Consider the following 6,000-nt stretch of genomic DNA (forward strand, 5'->3'; position numbering starts at 1 on the left):
CCAGTTTCGTGTCATTTGCATCTAATATGTGCAATGTCAAGTTGTAATATTTCTTTCAAAAACTTAACAAATAAAATGAACCCTTGTACACTTGTGTTCAATGAGATTTAACTCCCTAATGGACAGAATTAATGAGTGAACTACAATCACATCTGTTGCTTGAAAACATAGATGTGCCTATACAATTACGGTGACCATGTTACTAAAATAAACCTCAATTTTGATTCAAAATGCCAACAAGCTGGCATTTTGGGGACCCTCTGAAGAAAATCAGGTTTTAGAACCAATAATCTGTTTTCTTTTTGAAAAACCATATATTATATTGACCTTCATTCAAGTGGTGTAGCTTTAGCAAGATTTCCAGTATAGTTGCTTAGTGGCCATATAGAAAATGTCAGACTGATACCATTTTCATTTTGGATCAGCTAGATGTTGTGATGAATGTGTACAAAAAGTTTCATGATAATCCTCATATTACTGGGCATTTAAAAGGAGCAGTGATAATTAACTTGCACTATGAACAGATGGACCATCCAAAACGTTCTTTTCAATGACCACTTGACTAGTACAGCTAATAAAGACAGCATATCTAGTGTTGAGGATACCTGTATTGTTCTGATGATATTGTTGTTTCAAATAAACAACCTGCACCATTTTGGCAAAGGCATTTGATGTGTTATAGGCATGTTAAACTCTGCAAAACATCAATGCTTCTAAATGTTTAGGAATCTGTTCAGAATTTATTAAGTCCATTTTAGCAACTTTCAGAGCTTGTGGAAAATTGCCTATATTGCTGATATGATAAAGTTGCTCAAACCACACAAACCAATGATTGTGTAATTGATTGACAGCAGTGATTGTGTAAATTGATTGACAAAACTAGATATATACTCTCCAACAGAGATGACACATTCTACTCCAGTAAAAAAGTATTAAAACAGTTAACTGTTTAAACCTTTGATCATTAATGAATGGCTATCATACTTGCACACAGGCATAATGGTATATTAACTATACTGATTGAAGTCTTCCATGTAAAAAAACTGATCATTTTAACATCTATTAACAAATGAATACTCCTTTTATAACACAATGCTAATTAATCTCTCCTTTTATAACACAGTGTTAATTAACGTATCACCCAAACCCTTGCATGTCCCAATAAACCACTGGCAAATACTACGAACTACATAGGCATGAGGATCATGTGATTTAGAGGCACACTAGAAGCTTGACAAACTCTAAGGCTTTGTACAATTTTAAGTATTTACTGTTATCTATATTTAATTATTTGTTTGTTAGTTTTTAATATTGTTAATTCTATTACATGCTACTTTAAGGTAACTTTGTTTACTGGATTTTACATTTCCCAAACTTTTTGTAACAAACTTCCATTTCTAGAAGGTTGACCCCCATCCAGGAATCTGTTTTGCATCTTAAGTTAGCCTTATACCTAATGTTTTGTATAAAAGTAGTCAGTGGGCTTTAGACTTTGGACATGTTAAGTTGTGTTTGTTGTTGTGACCAGTTTGGGCTGAGATTTTATTTTCTTCAAATTATTGGATTTCAAGTGATTATTTTCCCTGGAAATACTAGTAATCTAAATTAATTCTTGGACAAGGACATTTATCAAAATTTATACAGAAATCAAAAACTAGAATAATGTTTTCAAGAATAATGTTTTCAACAAAAGACTGCTGACACTGCAGCACTTAGCAGGTTACAACAGACATCATCGTCTTCCATTCTGGATTTCATCAAGATTCGAACTCAGTTTCATTCAGGACCTTTTATTATTAGGACTTCTACTTTTTAATTCTTGGATTATTTTTGGATTTGATTCATAAAACTAAGTTCTTTTTTCTTGTTTTTCACTCGATATTCTAGGGAAATAAATTATCTGTTAAATTTTACAAAGCTTGTTGTCTTCACTTTTTTTTTCCTGTTACTTTTGTAAGAGCCTAAACTCGTAACATTACTAAAAAATAAACTCCTACCCATGCTGGTAAGTACTTTGAGTTTATGTAATGTGCTGTGCTAATGAGTAGGTTGTGGTAAGGGAGGGCAAACATGGTACATATTTATAGTGTTATGTATAACTATATTATGTGTTAATTTTTATGAGTATAGATTGTAAGAGGCATTTAGTAATATATCAAATTCCTAATTTTGTTCATGATTATGGATTTTTACTTTAAGATAAGGTCATTTAATTTGGTTAACATGTTTTTATGGCCTTTTGACCTTCCAAGGTATACAAGAAATCTTGTAATTACATTTGAGTTCAGGTCATGTTGTTGTTGTTGTGGGGTTTAACGCCATTTTTCAGCACGATAGGCTATACATGGCGGCCAGTATTAATGGTGGAGGAAGAACCCGGAAAACCCCGGAAAGAACCACCGACCCAGGAGAAGCTACTGGCAAGCTTTCTCACATGCCCACATTGGCTGAATCTTAGACTCGAACCGCCGCAGACAGAGGTGAGATGGCAGTGATCCGTAACGAAGAGCGCTTTAGCCCACTCGGCCACTCGGGGCCCCGAGTTCAGGTCATATGTTTCCTTATAAGAAAATCTGATTGGTCAGCTGCTAAAGTACCTGACCTTGTTGACAAGTTGGAATGATCTGCTTCTGAAATTGTGTCTTGTTATTGTATACAAGGTAGTGAGGAAACATCATAGTAGAATCAGCTTTAGATGTGTTCAGGTATAATTTGCGAGGGTTTATTTAAAATATTCACTGGAATTACATGGTGCTCATAACCTTTAGGACTAAATAATTTTTGAATATTATGGTAAATTCATTTAAAGAAATTGTGGATTACATCACTGTGATACATCAATAATGTTCACACATGAAATTATTCCTACTGGCAAGTCAGCACAATCAAAATTGGACTTCATTCGTAACACCATTGGAACGCATTTAGAATACTCTGGACCATACTCTGTACTTGTAATAGAACTTTTAGGACAATTTGGGATTTAATTAATAATACCGTAAGTTGCTGTAAATTTTCCACTTTGTATTCTTGGAAAATAAATTATTTGTTCAATTTTACACAACATTTTGGTTTTCACTTTTCTCTATTACTTAGAGACCATATCATCATAACAACAGAAACGTATGATTTTGGGAATAGTATACAACTGGAATATTTGGAAATCGCCAAAGTGAACATCATGTATGCACATTTAGTCATTTTAAATTAAATATAAATTGTTCTTTAACAATTTTTAACCCTAATTTCTTTAACCAAAGTCTGTTAAATCCTGATTATAGAATGCTCTGCACCTTAACTGTCATCAAGAAACTACTAGACAACAATTTTCGATCTCTATGGTGTTGTACACTGGTGACCATGTACTAAAATTAAGTCAAGAAAAGGGCATGTTGAGTGGAATCATCACAATATAGGGTAGTACAAATTTGTTATCAATATGCATAGCGTTCATTGTGACATCACAGCGTGCAACATTCAGTCCATATTGTACTGGATCACAGTTCACACCTTTAGGTTCATTATATCTAAAAATGTCTACGTCCTTTAACACTGATTTTACTGTATGCACTTCTCAAGGCGTCTAAATAATGACCTTCCAAAGGAATGTGGATGTATAAGAATCCAAATTAAATTAAATTAATACTTGCCACTTAATGGTTATGTAGAATCAAATTATTACAAAAATTACTGAAATAGTCAGTGCTGAATGCCTACATGACCTGTGACTTGGCGATTAGAATGTACAACTTCAAAAAGGGAGGTGTCCCATTTGGAAATGCATGCATACAGTATCACCTCTGTCCGCATGACTAATTTGGCTATGTGAGAAAGTTTGCCAGTAGCTTCCATTGGGGTAGTCCTACAATGTAAGATGTATCACGTTATTTATGTTATAGTGCTGCCCAAAACATTAATATCAGTGTCGAGGTCTTCCATGTAGGACCACCCGTGGGTTGGTTGTTCTTACCTGGGTTCTTCCTCCACCAGTCTACTGGTAGCCAAGTATACTGTAGCCTATTGTGTACTGAAAAATAGCACTGAACTCCGAACAGAAACTGACAAGATATATATTTCACAACCACTGCCCATGGAGAAGTCCTATAATAATGGGAGATAGTCTTTGATAAAGAACCAAAATATTCCCGCTATAATGCAGTGCTCGAATGAAAATGACGGCCAGTACTCCACCCACCGTAGTCCTACATGAAAGATCCCGATGCTGATATTTATGTTTTTGGACGCCCAAAACATAAAATACCAGCATCGAGGTCTTACATGTAGAACTACCCTACTCAATAATAGAAGAAACTCGGATGATTTACCATGCGTTTTACCAGATCTGATAATAACTGCCGCAACTTCGCAACAACAAAATGTCAAAAACAACTCTTCGTAATATAAAACCTCGGCGTATTACCTTGGGCGAGTCTAATAAATTAGTACAAAATTTACCCATAAACAGGTTTGTGCCCCTAGTTGGTATAGGTCTTTTCTTGAGAGACTGAGAGCAAAAACTGAGAATACCAAATTGTTGCACTCTTTCTCGAGAAATTGCATGGTCGTTAAAAAAAAGTAAAAATTATCAGAGGGCTTCTTCGAGATTTACAGCGGTGTGTGTTCGTGTGTGTGTTCGTGTGTGTGTGTGTGTTGCAATTTTTTCTCTCGTGAAAATTACTTACAGATAAGCAATGTACAAACACATAATACAAATATTATCGAAGTAATTTTTAACTACATGTATAACTATTTTGAAAATGACTTTCATCAAGGTACTCCTGTATACATAGCTGTTAGATATACCTTTAGGCTATTCTGCAAAATATGGCATGTAATAAGTTTACATCAGTACTGATTCACTGTTAGGTACAAAAGTTGTGAGACCTTAATACATTGAATATGTATATATACACACAATGCTGTCGGGTATTTCTGCGCACCTAAGGTTTCCGTCACCAATGCTGAAGCAAAAGGCATACCGAATACGAACGATTGATGAAAATAAAATACTGCAATGCTTACCATTTTAAAAAGGCATTTGTCACCAGAATATTATGTTCAAAATAATATTAGTTTTGGACACACGGGATACCACCCCCGTGTTTTCATGACTCGCGATATGTCGACCTATTCTGCGCACAGCTTTTAAAAGATGTAATATTTATCCATCGGGCTATATAAATGAAATACATTACTTTGGACTGTTTCTGTCAGCAGTTCAGTCGAGTAATTAGGTCAGGTTTATAGCTAATTTTGCAAAATTCAACGTAACAATGCCAATAATCAGCAAGCGATATTAAGCCAACAAAACCGGTCTTGTACAAAATTAGTAAAGTTCAACATTTATTTTTAAAGCTATTATGTAGAAGAGAAACAACAATGAATAGGGTGTAGTGTGTTTACAAAGTCTTGTTTGTGAGGGGAAATTATTAAAGAATTTGAAACAGACTATAAGCCAAGGAATTTCTTGAGAATCCCATTCAAGCGTCAAGTTGACACGTTTGGTAGCAGACGATTTAGTACGTGAGGGACAGCTTCTTGTGAAATTGGAAACTTAGATTAAAATGCAGAATTCTTTTAAGGTATACATTTCCATCTTTTAAATAATGTATTTATTTGTACAATTCTAAAAGATACATAGGAAATAGGATTTTCTAGGTTACAGATTCAAGAAGGTCATTATAGGTCTTCATGTTGACATTTAGAAGTCACATTTTCAAATGCATTTCAAGTTGAAATGTTGGATATATAATCTTTTTAAAAATAGTTTATGAATATCGCTTTTCTTAATTAAAGTACGGCCGTTCTTTCTTGATACAAGATGGATTTTTGACCTAAAATAACACGTGGTCCAATGTTTACATAAATGACGTATTGTTGCGTAGAATTACCCGACGCGCAGAATTGGCCGACATGGTGGTATATATAATTTTCTTCATACCTTTATAAAAAAAAAAGAAGATATGCTGATATAAAAGATGTAATACAAGCAAGTGATAA

General features: G+C 34.2%; 1 protein-coding gene across 5 annotated transcripts in view; it reads right to left on the minus strand.

Moving 5' to 3' along the window:
• LOC149796094 (phospholipid scramblase 2-like) overlaps positions 1-5,110 on the minus strand; it is an 87,591-nt gene extending 82,481 nt beyond the window's left edge. Inside the window, exon 1 of one of the 5 annotated variants that reach the window (XM_089966012.1) lies at positions 5,023-5,110. The gene's annotated coding sequence lies outside the window, so the exon portion shown is untranslated. Of the gene's footprint in view, positions 1-3,970; positions 4,251-4,325; positions 4,487-5,022 lie in introns of those variants that run through there. The other 4 variants (XM_089966009.1, XM_089966013.1, XM_089966008.1 and 1 more) reach the window with 4 other exon arrangements.
• Between the last annotated feature and the right edge of the window lie 890 nt (positions 5,111-6,000).

The sequence above is a fragment of the Sinohyriopsis cumingii genome, chromosome 7, assembly GCF_028554795.1.
Source record: "Sinohyriopsis cumingii isolate HCF-2022 chromosome 7, ASM2855479v2, whole genome shotgun sequence".
NCBI classification, from domain to species: domain Eukaryota; kingdom Metazoa; phylum Mollusca; class Bivalvia; order Unionida; family Unionidae; genus Sinohyriopsis; species Sinohyriopsis cumingii.